Raw genomic sequence first — 18,677 nt, forward strand, 5'->3', positions numbered from 1 at the left:
GGTACATTCCATAATTAATTTTCGATTTTAAAAGGGAGTGAAACTAGCCATAACAACAATTCCACTTCTCACAATTCTTGTGGCTAGTGTGTTGGGTGATGGTCATTGTATCCAAGCATTCTCTTATTAAAAACTTTCAAATAAAGGACACTCAATCTTGTATCTCTGATTTCTACCCACTTTGACATAATTTTGGATTCAGGATAGAATTGTCTACTTTCATTCATTATCAATTGTTCATGTATTTCTCCTATTCTCCTAGGTTCTTCCATTCTTCTTTCGTGCAAAATAGAAAATGTCTACACATAAGACTATGCAAAGAACACATAAAAAGCATATGTGCTTTGTCCAAAAGACAAAGATTTTGGATTTTTTGCTAAAATTTCCATATTCCCCTTAGGATTCACTTTTCAATATTTTCACAAGAAACATGAAATTTTCCACAACTCAGTGAAAAGGTTCCTTTCTGATAAAATTTAAAATCCTCTATTACAAATTCCTAGAAATCTCCTCAATGATTTCAAAAAATTTCCCAAAAATCTTCTTACCGAACTCTTTGAATTTCACTCCTATTCTTAATTTTCTCTTCAAATTTTGGATTATTATTAAAAAATACCAAATTAAATATCAATAAACTTAATATTTAATTTTCCATGTAAATCAAAAAATCTCCTTGAAAGAATATCATTTTTTTTTCTGTTCTGAATCCAACTTTTCCATTTATGAAGAATTTTCCATTCTTTTTCTTTTTTGATTTCTATCTATATTCATTTTAATTTACAAATTGGGGATTTTTTGAGAGATTTTTGATTTTCATCCTCAAGAATTATTTTGAGCTTTCAAATTTTTTTGAAACCTTTATCATTTGACTCCAAATTTCTTGTTTCTTCCGTTCGGAATTTTTAGGATGTCTTTGAGTTTTCATGTTTTCCAAATTTCACAATTTTTGACACTTGTCAAATTGTTGAAATTTTCAGAAACTTGGGTGATTTTTGGAAAATTTTCTCATTGTCACCGAAAACATTAGAAAAAATTGGAGATCTCACATTACCTATCATGAAAATCAGTGAAGTGTCTTGGTATGTGTGTAAGAAAAAAAAGGTGTATTAGAAAGAGTGTCTTGGATTCTTTTGATTTGGACAAAATCTAGTGAAGGAGCACCTAAAGTATAAGAACATGAGGAATCTAATATTCCTTATTTTAGATATTTAAAACTATTTGAGTCATTTATGTTGTATTTGGGTCAAGATGAAAAGGCTATGAAGCCATTTTGTATTAAATTATAAAAGTTGTCAATTTTCCCTAGTTGTCCTAGTAAGGTTATGAATTGGTCAAGAGGTCAAAATTTTTTTATAAACCTAAGGAGGAGAAAAATATTATAAATGGTTATTAATATTCCTATTGGAAATGATTGAAATAATTATAAGAAAATTTGAGGGAGATTGTTGGAATAAAATATGGAACTAGTAAAGAATTTCCTCAATCATTGTTTTGTCATTGATGTCAAACTTGCTACTTGCAGGAATGACAATTGCTTTAGTGATCCAAATACTATCAATTAGTTGATTTTCAAGGTGGAGGCAATCAATAAGATGCAACTAGAAGACCTAGAGAAAGGTTGAAGTTATGATATTATAATGAAGTACAAGGATCAGTTAAGCCATTGATGAAAAGAGTGTATTTGATGACATAATACAAAGAATGGGCACACTAAAATATATCAAAGATTTAAGGTTTTAGCTAAGTCTTTTGTAAAGCTCAAACTAAGTTCATTAGAGAGAAGGAGCCGAGCAAGCTAGTAAGAGCCGATAAAATTCCTATTTAATGCCGAGCAAACTTCAGATGTCGAGTGGTGCCGAGTAGAATCAAGTGCCGAACAAGTTCAAGTGTCGAGAAAGTCCAAGTGCCAAGTAAGTTCAAGTGCCGAATAAGTTCAAGTGTCGGTGCTGAGTAACACAAAGGTGCTGAGCACCAGTAACTCAATAATGCCGAGTTGCTACATTATTTTGGAAATCGAAGATTCGCCAGATCTAAGCCGACAAGGTTGTTATCTAGAAATTTGTGAATAAGAATGATGAGTTGGTGGCACAGAACACCATGAAGAACAATTTTAAGATACAACTGGCAAAGTTTCTAGAAGAGAACAAGATATGGGGTAGATACATTGTATCCTACCTAATCCATTTTAAAATCCTAAAATTGGAGAGGGAGAATTGAGTGGCAAAAGAAAATGAGACTTCTATATAAGAAGATATAAGTTAATGAGAAAAGAGAGAGCAAGAGGGAATAGAAGAAAAGAGAGACGATGGTTAAGCATAAAGCATGAAGTGCTGAAGATTGTGCTAAGGAGAAGATAGCATAGGAACTCTGTTCAGACAAGATGACCACAAGGATGATTGCATTGGAAAGATGAGTAGGAAGACTCAAGGAGGCAAAGCTTGAGAGGTAGTCAAGCAGTCAGAGCTGAAGTGATTGAAGCCAAGCATAAGGATTGAACTGAAAGTGTGATCTGAAATCTGCAAAGTATGTTGTAAGTTATATCAGATCAAAAGACCATTATTGTTACTTTCTAGCAATTGTAACTGTAAGTCTAAATCCTATGGACTTAGGTTGGTTTAACAGCCATTAGATAAATCCTTTAACAGGGTGACATTCCAAGTGAATGTTCTAAAGACCTTTAACCAGGCCCATTCCTAACAGTTTGGTGAAATCCTTTAATAGGGTCACATTTAACAACTTGTTTTGTAAGCCTTTAACAGGGTAGGCTTTTAACAGGGCATCACTTCAGAAGAGTGAGAATCAAGTAGCATGTTACTGATGGTTTTTCCCAAATTGGGTTTTCACGTAAATCATTGTGTCATGTGTTGATCTTGAATGTTTTATCTTTGCATGTTGATTTACAGTAATTTTCTTATATGATTGATTTAAGTTTGAACAGATGAAAAGGGTATGGATTCATTAAAAGCAGTAAAAAAGGTATTAATAGGGCATTTGGACCTTGAATAACTGATTCACTCCCCCTCTCAGTTATTCTAAAGAATTCTAACAATTGGTATCAGAGCCTGACTACTAATTCAGTTTAAAGGGACTACTAGCAGAAAAGATCAAAATGCCAAAAAGAGAAGTTCCCAAGCTCAACAAAGACAACTTTGTTGCATGGCAAAGTTTCATGAAGCTACATCTTGGATCCATAGGAGATTATGCCCAAAACTCAATTGTCACTGAACATGTAGATCCAACAGGTGCTCCTACTGCAGAAGACATGAAAAACAAACAAGAACACAATCAGACAATGCTGGAAATTGCCTCTGCACTCAGCTATGCTGAATTTGATGATATCAAAGGATGTGACACTACATTCAAAATGTGGAAATCCCTATCAGACATCTATGGAGGAGATCAGAATGTACAAAGAGAAAAAAGAGAAAGTCTCAGAGGAAAGTTTGACGACATGAAAATGGAGGAAAATGAGAATGCTACTCAGTATGGTGCAAGAATAAAGGAAGTCGTAAGTTCAATAAGATGCTTGAATGGTCAACTGGATGAGGATATTGTTAATAGTAAGTTCTTAAGAACCTTTCTCCCAATCTATGCTATTAGAGTATCAGCAATACAAGAACTAAGATGTATACCAGGAAATAACCTAAGCTTTGAAGGTATAATAGGTAGACTCGCTGCATTTGAGTTATCTAACTTTGACAACTACAAACCTGAAAATGTTGAATCTACTTTTAAGGCAAAGTTATCACTGAAAGATGTTGAACAGGTGAAATGAACGAAAGGAAGAAAAATGAAGTGTGTATCTAGTGATAGTAGCACTGATGAGGAAGATGTGGAACAATTGGAAGCACTTCTCGCTCGAAGATTTCATATGGGCAAAGGAAAATTCAAAGGTAAGATGCCTATCATTTGTTTTAGTTGCAATGAAGTAGGTCATATTGCTGCAAGGTGTCCACAGAAAAAAGATTCCAAGGAAGGAAACAAATACAAAAATAGAAGAGATGATGACAAGCGAGATTACAAAGAAAAAGGTAAGAAGTGTTATATTGTTGAAGAAAATTCTGATGACAATGATGATGAAGTTGTTTATGTAGCCATGAAGAACCAATCTGATGAAGAAGAAGCCACAGCACTGGTGACATGTATAAACAAGAATGACAGATGGATCATAGACAGTGGATGCTCACATCACATGATAGGGGACAAAAGTAAGTTTGTCAACTTTACTCAGTATGATGGAAATAGTGTTAGATTTGGTAATGGTGCTCCATGTCAAATTAAAGGAAAAGGTTCCATTAAGCTCATAGAACAAATTTCATGTGACAATGCATAGTATGTTGAAAGATTAAACTACAATTTACTGAATGTGTCACAATTAGGCAATATAGGTTGCAAAGTGGAGTTTGGAAACAAAACTACAAAAATCTATGATACTGATGGTAAACTAATAGGAAAAGGAGATCAAACAAAGAGTAATTTGTTTTACCTTGATATGGATGATGTTTCTTGCCTATTTGCAAAATTTGATGATGAATGGTTATGGCATAAAAGATTATGTCATGTCAATTTTGATAATCTATTCAACATCAGTAAAATGAAGAAAGTCAGAGGTCTACCAAAACTGAAAAAGCTTGATAATATCATGTGCAAACAATGTCAGCTAGGAAAGATGACAAAGTCAAGTTTCAAAAGCAAGAACTATACATCTAAAGAGATACTTGAGTTAGTTCACACTGACTTATGTGGCCCAATGGAAATACAAAGCTATAGAGGCGATAAATACATAATGCTATTTGTTGATGACTATTCCAAAATGATGACTATTATGTTCTTAAAACAAAAATCTGATGCTTTTCAAATGTTTAAGTGGTATTTGGCCAGAGTTGAAAAGGAAACTAGAAAAAGCCTGAAATGCCTAAGATCAGATAGAGGTGGTGAATTTACATCAAATGAATTCGAGATATTCTATAATGACAATGGAATCAAAAGACAAACGTCAGCTCCTAGAACTCCTCCATAGAATGGAATTGCTGAGAGAAGAAATAGATCTATGATTGACTATGCTAGAACATTAATGATAGAAAAGAATGTTTCTCTAAAATACTGGAGAGAAGCTGTAAGTGTAGTTGTTCATACACTGAACCGAGTACAAGTCAAGAAAGGTATAAATACAACACCTTTTGAATTATGGTATGGTTACTCACCCAATGTAAAACATTTCAAAGTGTTTGGTTGCAAATGTTTTATCCTGAAAGATACTAGAAATGAAAAATTTGATGCAAAAAGTGATGAAGGTATATTTCTTGGTTACTCCACAAGAAGTAAGGCATATAAGTGTTTAAATGTTAACACTAACAAAATTGTGGAAAGTACAAATGTAAATTTTGATGAGCACACAGAAGTCCAAGTTGAAGAACCAAAGAAAATGGAAGAATACAGAACCTTTGTATATTCTTATGAAGGAATGACTACTGATGAGGATGATGACAATCAAATTGAAAATCAACAACAAGTATCAGTATCAGCCGATTCACAACTAGTGAATGCCGAGTTGCATTCAGAAGTTGAGTTACAAAATGAAGAAAATGCATAATCTGATTCTGAAGATGGTACACATAATGAAGAACAATCTGACAATGAAGTGCATAGTGATCCTGAATTCGAAAGGTCAAACATGGAAACAAGGATAGAGCCAAGATTATCCAAATATGTAAAAAGACATCACCCTGCTGAATAGATAATTGGTGACAAAGATGCAAGACCAATGAAAAGGAGTAGACTAAGACATGAATCATGTCTGATCAGAAAATCTGGACCCAAGACAGTATATGGTGCATTACAGGATGATGACTGGTATAAAGCTATGGAAGAAGAAATTAATCAAATAAGGAAAAACAAAACATGGAGTTTCGTTCCTAGACCAACTGACAAGAATGTAATTGGCACAAAATGGGTATTCAGAAACAAACTAGATGATAATGGTGAGATTACTAGAAATAAAGCCAGATTAGTATGCAAGGGTTATGCTCAAGAAGAAGGAATAGATTATGGAGAAAAATTCGCTCCTGTTGCTAGAATGGAAGGAGTAAAAACTTTACTCGCATATGTTGCCTACAAAGATTTCAAAGTCTATCAGATGGATGTGAAATTCACCTTCTTAAATAGTATACTAGAAGAAGAAGTCTACATTGAACAACCAAAAGGATTTGTTGATGAAAGCAATAAGGATATGGTATGTAAGTTACATAAAGCACTCTATGGTTTGAAACAAGCAACTAGAGCATGGTATGAGAGACTTCACAAGTATCTAGTGCAAATTGAATTTGAAAGAACTGATGATAACGGCAACATGTACATCAAAGCTGAAGAAGGTAAAGACATTATTGTATCTAAAATTTTTGTGGATGACATAGTATTTTGTGGTAAGGAAGTACTTTGCAAAGGCTTTGCTGACAAAATGAAACATGAATTTGAAATGTCTATGTTTGGTGAAATCAAATTTTTTGTTGGATTGCAAGTTCATCATCTCAAACATGGAATATTTATTACACAATCAAAATACATCAAATAAATTCTTAAATTATTTGGATTGGAGGAATCCAAAGTAGTCAGCACACCAATGGCCATAGGAAACAAGCTATCCAAAAATGATGAGTCAGTTGAAGTCAATCAAAAAATGTATAGATCCATGATTGGAAAACTACAATATGTTGTACATAGTAGACCAGACATAGCATTAGCAGGAATAGTGGCTAGGTTTTCTGCTAATCCTAAAGAAAATCATCTCATAGCAATAAAAAGAATAATGAGATATCTCAAAGGGACTGATGATTTTGGTTTATACTACAAAAAGAATGGAAAATTTGAACTCAACGCATATATAGATGCAGACTGGGGAGGAAACATTGATGACAGAAAAAGCACAAGTGGAGGTGCATTATTTCTAGGCAAAAGGCTGGTTACCTAGACTAGCAAGAAACAAACATGTATATCCCAGTCCACTGTAGAATCAAAATATATGGCAGTTGCAGTCAATTATACAAACATTGTATGGCTCACACATCTATTGAATGGAATGAAAGAAGAAGTAACAAAATTGGTGATATTGTATTGTGATAATACAAGTGCTATAAACATATCCAAAAATCCAGTGATGCATGCAAAAACCAAGCATATTGCAATAAAGTATCATTATGTCAGAGAATTGGTAGAAGAAAAACAAGTGAAGTTGGAATACATTCACACAAAGGAACTAACTACAGATATCTTCACCAAACCATTGCCCAAGGATGCCTATGAATATCTTAGAGGCAAGCTAGGGGTTATACCCCTAACTCAAGCAGTTTAAGGCAACAAGGAAGTTGCCTTGCATCAACAGGAATAAATCCTTGAAATATTAACAGGTTGATGCAAAGGATGATAGCAAGAACTAAAGCTCCAAATATGTCACAAGCATGGTGACAAAGGGAGAAAGACAACAAGAAGAAAAAGCTTATATTTTGTATGATAAAGATGCTACATCTTTGGCATTTATGTCAAAGAGGGAGAAATAGAAAAAAACTGATCAATGCAAAGAAAGAGGGAGATATATATGAAAGAGGGAGATATATGTGATCAGTACTGAAATACAGCAAGACAATGTATACAATCTTGGTGGTAACTGAATTGATTATTTGATCAGTTTGGTTTGCCATCAATGCCAAAGAGGGAGATTGTTGGAAATGATTGAAATAAGTATAAGAAAAGTTGAGGGAGATTATTGGAATAAAATATGGAACTAGTAAAGAATGTCCTCAATCATTTTTTTGTCATTGATGTCAAACTTGCTACTTGCAGGAATGAAAATTGCTTTAGTGATCCAAATACTATCAATTAGTTGATTGTCAAGGTGGAGGCAATCAATAAGATGTAACTAGAAGACCTGGAGAAAGGTTAAAGTTATGATATTATAATGAAGTACAAGGATCAGTTAAGCCATTGATGAAAAAAGTGTATTTGATGACATAATACAAAGAATGGGCACACTAAAATATATCAAAGATTTAAGGTTTTAGCTAAGTCTTTTGTAAAGCTCAAACTAAGTTCATTAGAGAGAAGGAGCCGAGCAAGCTAGTAAGAGCCGAGAAAATTCCTATTTAATGCCGAGTAAACTTCAGATGCCGAGTGGTGCCGAGTAGAATCATGTGTCGAGCAAGTTCAAGTGTCGAGCAAGTTTAAGTGCCAAGCAAGTTCAAGTGCCAAGCAAGCTCAAGTGCCGAGTAAGTTCAAGTTTCAAATAAGTTCAAGTGCCGAGCTGGTATAGGTGTCGAGTAACATAGAGGTGCCGAGCACTAGTAACTCAATAATGCCGAGTTGCTGCATTATTTTGGAAATCAAAGATTCGCCAGATCTAAGCTGACAAGGTTGTTATCTAAAAATTTGTGAATAAGAATGATGAGCTGGTGGCACAGAACACCATGAAGAACGATTTTAAGATACAACTGGCGAAGTTTCTAGAAGAGAACAAGATATGGGGTAGACACATTGTATCCTACCTAATCTATTTTAAAATCCTAAAATTGGAGAGGGAGAATTGGGCGACAAAGGAAAATTAGAATTCTATATAGGAAGATATAAGTTAATGAGAAAAGAGAGAGCAAGAGGGAATAGAAGAAAAGAGAGACGGTGGCTAAGCATAAAGCATGAAGTGTTGAAGATTGTGCTAAGGAGAAGATAGCACAAGAACTCTGTTTTGACAAGAAGACCACAAGGATGATTGCATTGGCAAGATGAGTAGGAAGACTCAAGGAGACAAAGCTTGAGAGGTAGTCAAGCATTCAGAGCTAAAGTGATTGAAGCCAAGCATAAGGATTGAACTGAAAGTGTGATTTGAAATTTGCAAAGTATGTTTTAAGTTATATCAGATCAAAAGACCATTATTTTTACTTTCTAGCAATTGTAACTATAAGTCTAAATCCTATGGACTTAGGTTGGCTTAACAGCCATTAGATAAATCCTTTAACAGGGTGACATTCCAAGTGAATGTTCTAAAGACCTTTAACTAGGCCCATTCCTAACAGTTTGGTGAAATCCTTTAACAAGGTCACATTTAACAACTTGTGTTGTAAGCCTTTAACAGGGTAGGCTTTTAACAGGGCATCACTTCAGAAGAGTGAGAATCAAGTACCATGTTACTGGTGGTTTTTCTCAAATTGGGTTTCCACGTAAATCATTGTGTCATGTGTTCATCTTGAATGTTTTATCTTTGCATGTTGATTTACAGTAATTTTCTTATATGATTGATTTAAGTTTGAACAGATGAAAAGGGTATGGATTCATTAAAAGTAGTAAAAAAGGTATTAATAGGGCATTTGGACCTTGAATAACTGATTCACCCGCCCTCTTAGTTATTCTAAAGAATTCTAACATATTCCATCATGAAATTTTTGTAAGGTTGGAACAATGTTGTGAGGTCAAAATTTCTAAAACATAAAAGTTGCTTAAATGTTGCAACTTTAAAACTTTGCAAAAAGTGCAAAAGGGGTTAAAGAGTGTAATAGGTTGGTTCAAAAGTTGGTTGGGAAGTTCTTAACTATCAAAAATCCTATAAAAAAATTGTAATGGTAATTCCAAATCAATTAATGAGAATAAGGAGTGGAAGTAATCATTTTGGAGCAATTTTGGTGTTTTCTACTATTGCTATTTTGATTGGTTTTTCTTATTAATGCCTGGAAATGCTATATAATCTATATATTTGGATAGTGGTATGAGTTATCTTTCTTCTCTGTTTGGTTTTCAGTAATTTCATTTAATATTTAAGAAGTTATGATCATTTTGGTGAAAGTTACTATTTTCAGTTTTGAGAACTCTTGCGAATAGTCATGTTGCAGCATTTGGTATGAACATATATGGATGGTTTAGGAAGTATAATTGTAATAATTGGAAAGATATTTTAATTTCCTTCAATTTTATTTTTTTGGGGACATTTTAATGTAGATTTGTCAAAGTTGTGAAGATTTGAGTGAAAAGTAAATTTTAAATGCAATCAATGGAGTTGTAGGAAAAGATATGGGATTATATAATGATTTATGAATTAAAAAATTAATGGATTATAGTTTTGGAAACTAGACTCACAAATTGATAATTTGGAATTGGTTTTGTGTCATTTTAATTTGTTTTCTAAAAGATATTGGATGCCCTAGGTAGGGTTACACATTTTACTTCTGATTTTTGACAGATAAAATGGGTCTCAATGCAGACAACATAATTTTTAATTGGTGAATTGGATTATAATGATATTTGGATATGTTTTAGTAGATCTAATTTGAAAATATTACACCAAAATAATTTTCAAGAGGAAATTTAGAACAAAAGTTATGAACAATAGAATCAGATATAGAGATTAGGATATGTAATTGGAGGAGGGTTGATATTTTTGTGTTGAAAAATATTTTGTTTTACTTCATGAGATTCCTCTAATTAATGTAATTATTTAATGGATTTTGAAGGGATAAATATGTATCCCATTGATTGGTTTATTTTTAAGATGCTCTGCATCAAATTGGTATTAGAGCTTGAAGATCTTGCGTGTGTGGGTAGAGCACCGAGGGAGGCAATCTACACGAGGACCTTAAAGATTTGGTATTTGTTTTGTCGATAAGTTATGGTTGCAAGGTTCTTATCCATAAAAGCTATAGTAAGAAAGTGTGTGTTTAGAAGGCCTAAGAATGGGTCTTAATATTGTATCCATCAAGATGAAGCTGGGTAGAAGGTGTAAAGAGAGAAACCACTAAGAGAGGGTAGTAGTGAATCTTCAAAGGTTTTGGATAGGTAACATGGCAATAGGTTGGTAGTTCTATAGTGGTGGATTTATTGGACCCTAGTATGAAAACCATTGATGCTCAACTTGTAGGGGTACTAGAGAAGAAAATGGTAAATACTATCACATGTTCTTGAAAAAGAAACAAGAGAATGTGAAACCTAAAGAGGAAAATTTGAAGAGGATTTTCAAATATTTTTTTCTTGTAGGTTATTGGTTCCATGTTTCCAAGAGACTTGGAAACTTTTCAAGGTTGGGAGTATGTTGCAGGAGCACCTAAACTATAAGAACATTAGAAGTGTAAGATTCCTTATTTTAAATATTTAAAACCATTTGAGTCATTTATGTTGTATTTGGGTCAAGATGTAAAGGCTATGAAGCCAGTTTGTCATAAATTATAAAAGTTGTCAATTTTCCCTAGTTGTCCTAGTAAAGTTGCGAATTGGTCAAGAGGTCAAAATGTGTTTGTAAACCCAATGGAGACTAAAGATATTGTAAATTGTGACTAATATTTCATCATTACATGTTTTTAAGGTTGAAGCAATGTTGTGAGGTCAAAATTTTTAAAATGTAAAAGTTGCTTAAATGTTGCAACTTTAAAACTTTGCAAAAAGTACAAAAAGGGTTAAAGAGTGTAATAAGTTGGTTCAAAAGTTGGTTGGGAAGTTTTCGATATAAAAAATCCTATAAAATAATTTTAATGGAAATTAAAAACCAATTAATGAGAATAATGAGAAGAAGGAATCATTTTGGAGCAATTTTGGTGTTTTCTACTATTGCTATTTTGATTGGTTTTTCTGGATTCACATTGATTTCGGACCTTTTACCACCATATAAAGCTTGGAAACACTATATAATCCATATATTTGGAAAGTGGTATGAGTTATATTTCTTCTCCATTTTTTTTGGAGTAATTTCATTTAATATTTAGGAAGTTATGATCATTTTGGTGAAAGTTACTATTTTTCAAATTTGAGAACTCTTGCAAATAGTCATGTTGCAGCATTTGGTATGAACACATATAGATGGTTCAGGAAGTCTAAATGTATTAATTGCAAATATATTTGAATTACCTTTGATTTATTTTTATTTTTTTGGACATTTTTATGCAGATTTGTGAAAGTTATGAAGATTTGAGTGAAAATTGGTGTTTAAATGCATTCAATTGAGTTACAGGAAAAGATATGGGATTATGTAACGATTTATGAATTGGAAAAATTAATGGCTTATAGTTTTGGAAAGTAGACTCACAAATTGATAATCTAGAATTGGTTTTTTTTTTATTTGAAGTTTTTTTTGAAATATATTGGATGCTCTAAGTAGGGTTACATATTTTACTTTTAGTTTTTGACAGATAAAATGGGTCTCAGTGTAGACAGCATAATTTTTAATTGGTGTATTTTATTATACTAAGATTTGGATATATTTTAGTAGGTCTAATTTTAGAATATTCCACCAAAGGAATTTTTAGGAAGACATTTAGAACCAAAGTTATGAACAATGGAATTATAAATAGAGATCAAGATATGTAAATGGAGGAGGGTTGATATTTTTGTGTTGAAAAATATTTTGTTTTACTTCATGAGATGCCTCTAATTAATGTAATTATTTAATGGATTTTGAAGAGATCAAATTGTATCCCACTAAGTGGTTTAATTTTAGGATGCTCTACATCAAAATCCGTCATAAAAAGAAAAATGTTCTTTGAAATATGCAGAGAGCACAAGTTGAAGTGCATCGAGGATTTTTTCCATGATAAGAAAATTCCTCCACCATTCCAAAATTGTGCTTCAAGAACTTGGGAGTGTGGGATTTTAAGCCATTCATGGATTCTCCTTCTTTGACCATTCCATGGGATGGGTTGACTAGCACTCTAGCAAAAGGTCAAGTAAACTATACACTTGCCATTAAAAAAAAAAGAAAAAACATCTAAAAAAAACTATGGTGGATTCATCATTGGAAACTTGTCAAGGTTGCAAAGAGGAGTCCCATACATGGGTAGTCAATGACATTTGGTCACAATAGGAGGTACAACATTTGAGTCCTTGGTGAATAGTTTCAAACAAAATCCTATCAACTACAGGGGAAGACTCCTTATAAAAATCCACATAGAGCTCATGCTAGTTCCCTAGAGTACAGATCTATTCAAGATGTTTAATGAATATAAGATTACTATATTAAATAAAATTAAGAATTTATAATAATTTAATTTTCAAAAATTTTAAAAGCTTCAAACTTGATAAAAAATAACAAACAAGGTCAAAGATTTTCCTATTAGAGTTTTCAGAATCGTAAACCATCATGCTCATATTATAAGAAAAAAGAAATGATATTTCAGTCCAACCATGTAATGGCTTCCAAAAAAGCCATACTATAGTTTAGTGGGCTCTCCTGGTAATGGTCATCAAGAAGCGAGAGAGTTTTTTGTGTGTACCAACATAAATGAATGACATCTATGAAACATCAAGTACTAACATGCCATCACTAGTGATAAAACTGTAAACTCCCACCACCTCAATAGCTTTCCACATTATTGTTTTCCTCTCATTGGAACATAGGCAAAGAAATATATTTTGACTGATTTTTTTAGTTCTGTGTGACAAAGTTCGGGGAAAAACTTTGGGAAAAAATGTTTCTGATTAGAAGTTGGTATTTGAGACTTTTTCGATGCAATTTTCCCCCATGTAAAAGCCTATCTTCTTATTATTCTTTACCAAAACAAAATAGGAAGCTTACAAATATATCAAATCATCCATAATCTTAGAAGGAAGTCATCTATATAGTTAGAGCAATGTCTTGCATGTTTTTTAGGACCTAAAGTAAAGTAAGCATTCATAATTTCACCAATGAGAATATCCCAGAAATTATATTATCTCATGAGTTGTGATGATTAAATAAAATGTATAGAATGGCTTTTCTTAAAAAGGATTTAGAAACTCTTAAGAAAATCTAAGGATGTAAATACTCATTCAAAAATATTTTCTAATGTCATGTTTTCCAATTATAAATGGAAACATCATAATAAGGTATGAGCATGCAGAGACATCCATCAAAGCATAATGGAAGTTGGCTTTTTGTTAAATATCATGGTTAAAAAGGTTTTGGAATAATAGAAGGTGAAATTTCTCTCACAAATATACATGCAAAATATGGAAACACAAACCATGTGAACTATATTTGCTCATATGTCAACCCTAATGAGATAAGCATATGACCAATACTTCTATAAATGCAAACTTTAGTTGTTGATCTATTACTTAGGAATAAACTAGATTAGAGAGTTATTTTCATGGAGTGTTCTTGTAATATAAGTCCAATATATTTTCCATCTTTCTAAGTATAATAATATGTTTGATATTACCAATTTACATTTGGGACACTGCACCATTTTTCTTTAGATGATAAATTTATTTTGTCAATTTATAAAAGGAAATGGTAACGAAGTTGATTGGTCAATTACTAGGAATATATATGATGATAAAAATAATGAGTCAAATAAAATGCATATCTATAGCATTACATACATACATACATGCAAACATACATAAATACATACATACATAAATACATACATCCATACATGCATGCATACATACATACATACATATATACATACATACATCTGCATATGCAATTTTATCACTTTGGAAAATTATATTTGATCCTACTAGCTAGGAACAATTGACTGTTCATTTTATTGTATCTAATTTGATGACAGTTCTACAAGAATTTGTAATCAACCCAGACAATCAACAACTAGAACAATTTAACTAGGTTATGGCTTGTTTCTTTCTAAAATTATCTTCTATGATATGTTTTTCTAAAATTTCTTGCAAACTCTACCCATTTTTCCTAGTCTACATTACTTTTGTGTAGGATCTTGAGCTAAGTCATTTAGCATAGGTTGAGTGATTTTTATTGTTTTATTATTTGGATTTTGGAATATGGGTTTTGTTTTATTATTGGCTATGTTCAAGTCCTAATTTTAATGAAGTAACAAAGTGGTTTTTAGGGTTAAAAGGACTATATAATGAAGAGGAAACTTGAAAACTTGAATGTTAAAATACTAAAATTAAAGCTATCGAGGATCAAAAACCTATGGTAGAGTTACAACACAATGTGAAGTTGATTTTAGATACAAACAAAAGAAAAGGAAAATTGACGTAAATCATTCCCCATTTGTTTTGATTGTGGAGAGTTGCATTTGAAAGAGGGTGGAGAGCTCTAAACATTGGTGGAGATTTTATTGCCATGCCCTTGTGAACTCTACATTTCATTGATGTGCCCTTTTATCTTGGCATTTTTTTGTCATGCCCTTGTGATCTCTGTACCCTTGCTTTGTGATTTTGTTGATGTGTTGTGCCCTTTTGATCTTTGTGCCCTTTGTAGTACTAAAACATTTGGAGACAAATTGCGATGGCAATTTGTGACAATAGTGTAATTTATGGTGTTTGGGCTCAAATATAGTAGTTCTTCCTTTGCAATTTTCTTCAAGGGGAGAAGAGGTACCTATGTAAATGTTCTTTTCTTTTCCTTCTAGACATGTATCTCCATATATTTCCCCTAATAGGTTATTATAGAAGCTTCTCTTGATGTATATATGTATATGTATATATACATACATATTTGTGTGTCTATGTATGTATGTATGTATGTATGTATGTATAGAGAAGCTTCTCTTTATGTTTATGTATGTGAATATATACATACATACAAACACATATATGTGTCTCTGTATGTATGTATATATACAACTCGATTTCTTTTTTTATATACATAGACACACATATGTGTGTATGTATATATGTGTATATACATTCATACAAATATACATATACAGATATCACAAGGGCACGACAATGAGATTTAGAGATGCATACATACATACATACATACATCTACATATGCAATTTTATCACCTTGGAAAACTATATTTGATCTTTAGCTCTTTTAGGGACACCTGGTTACTTCTTTGGCTCTTTCTCTCTTAGTGTTTCTTGCATCTCTTGTTGCTCATTGTGTGGTTGTACTTCAATTTTTGGTGATCACCATGATTTTGATCACATATCCTAAGTACCACACATTCAATTGAGATGCTATAAAAAATGGATCAAGCTCCCTTCAATGTGCTTTATATTGCTTCTTTCAAATGGTGACCTTTTCTCCACCATTCATTCCAGTCCGCATTTGTGGTTTTTCCTCAATTTGAGCTTCACAGTTGCTGGGATCTTTTGCCTTTTGGACCTTGGCATCCATGGACCTTTAAGTTGGCGGGAGGATTGTCATCCTCTTATCTTCCATCCATCACCCTTAATAATTCCATCACACTATCCATTATATCCATCATACAATAGCTCTTGGTTTGCCCTTATAAACTCCTCTTGTGCAAATTGAGATAAACCTCTACTATATGTAACCTTGTGAACCATGATGCTATAGAAAAAAAATGAAAAGAAAAGAAAAAGAAAATAGAAAAGAGAAACAACTTATGCAAAATTTGAATGAGATATCCCTATTGAAGAAGAAAAAAATAAGAAAGATTTTCATGCGAAGAAAGGGACTTATGTTTCTATATGATTTATCATGGTTTAGGCCATAAATCCAAGTACTTCCATTTAAAACTAAAGACCTCCTGATCACTATAATTGCATGAGGATGTGCAATATGTTAAGTTTGGGGGAATGATGAGAGCCATTTATGATCCATATTCATACCATATTTTCACCATTTTACATACCATCATATTCATTTCCATATTCTATTCTATTCCATTTTATCCATATTTTTATTATCTTATGTTGCATATGGTTAAATATAAATAAGTAATACTTACTAAAGTTTTTAGATATATTAATGAAACTTTATAATTGATTTATTTTACTAATCAATATAGTTATTTTATGCCTTAAAATACAGATATTTATATATCTTGGAACATATAATACAAGATATGTGGACTTATGGAAAAGAGAAAAAATTGCCAATCAAAAATACCATAGTCTGTTTTGCATTTCAATTTGTAGAAAAATGAAGATGAATTTCAAAAATCCAAGATCTGGGTTTTGTGTAGAATGAGGCCATTTAACTTCTAGCATGGCAAAATTTTTAGAAACTAACCCATTTGTAAGTTACATGGAGTTTTCTAAACATTATAATTTCTAAATTTACTCCAAAAAATGCTCCATGTTTTTCTCCAATAAGTTATGGCTCTATCCACGTGGGGATTGATCTTTGAAAGGTTCAATTTGCTGGAGAACTTGTGGTACAGATTTTTATATGGTTGGAGAAGATTATACCCATTCCATACCTATTTTTCTATTGTTGTCACAATAGATTTGGAGTATGTGACCAACACATTGTATGTGAGTCATTCAATCATGATCTTTGTTGGTTGGAGGAAAACAAATAATATACTATCCTTCAGATAGTTGTAGTTTCTTATACAAATGATATATATATATATACACGCACACACACACACACACACATATATATATATATACACACACACATATATATATACACATATATATATACATATATACATATATATATGTGTGTGTGTGTGTGTGTGTGTGTGTAAGTGCACAAAGTTGTGGTGCCAAAAGGGGGGTATAAGTGGACACCTTTTTCTTGAAATATATAAATTTTGAACTTCAACAAGAATTTGAAGATAGTTACACTCAAAATTTTAAGATATGAAAAAACCAAAAGTCCTAGTCCTTTGAATCTAGTTTCTAAACTACTAATTTTTTTTCAAAATGGTTTAGTTTTAGGTCATCAAAAAAGGGGGCCACAAAAAGTGGTACTATTTATTACAAAAAAACATAACACAGTACAAAGTGTGGTTCCCCTAAAAATTTAATTTTTCTTTTGAAATTCTTTAATCACTCTAGTCAAAAGTTACTTAACACTATGTAGTTTATCCTAGATTTTTTCAGGTAATTTTATAATATGTTTTTTTTTTAAAAATGAATTTTTTAAGTAGACAAGAAATTATAGATGAAAGATTTGAAATTGTTCAAATTAAAAATAAATTATATGGTTAGATAGCTAATACAAAGACCTATAATGCTATGCAACCTGATCTTATCGATACCCAACCACAAGGAATCTTGAAGGGGAGCACACAAGAAAAAAAATCATTTTTGGTATGTTTGCTAGAAAAAACGTTTTAGACCTGTTCATAAACTCCAAACCTTTGGGTTGGATCTCTGAGGAAAAACCAAGCCTTAGACTTGGGTTTAAATAAGCTTTCTATAGTGTGTGCACCCTATAGCGTGCACGCGCTATAGTGCGCATGCACTATTAAGACCTAAATTGCATAAGAGAACTAGGTGTGGGGGGGGGGGGGGGGGGATAAGGGAATGGCTATGTGTGTGTGAGAGAGAGATAGAGAGAAAGTAGGGGATGGGAGAGGGGAGAGAGAAAGTGAAAAAGAGTAAGGGTGGCAAAGAGAGTATAAGATAGGAGAGAGAGTAGGGGTGGCAGAGAGAGTACAGGATGCGAGAGAGAGGAAGTTTGAGAGAGAGTAGGGGTGGAAAAGAGAGAGTACAGGATGGGGGAAAGAGATTGAAAGTAGGGGATGTGAGAGAGAGAGGAAGTGTGAGAGAGAGTATAGGTTGGGAGAGAGAGATTAAGAGTAGGGTATGTGGGGGAGAGAGAGTAGGCGATGGGAGACAGAGTGGGAGAGGAAGAGTGAGAGAGAGGAGGATGGGAGTGCATGTGTGTGAAAGAGAGAGAGTATGGAATGGGAGAAGGGGAAGACAAAGTAACTCGAGAGAGAGTAGGGGATGGAAGAGAGAGTAGGTGATGGGAGAGGGAGTGGGAGAGGGAGAGAAAGGGGGGATAGAAATGTGTGTAAGAGAGAAAGAGAGAG

This window comes from Cupressus sempervirens, chromosome 3 (genome assembly GCF_028749045.1).
Source record: "Cupressus sempervirens isolate cs-2001-9-10 chromosome 3, ASM2874904v1, whole genome shotgun sequence".
NCBI classification, from domain to species: Eukaryota; Viridiplantae; Streptophyta; class Pinopsida; order Cupressales; family Cupressaceae; genus Cupressus; species Cupressus sempervirens.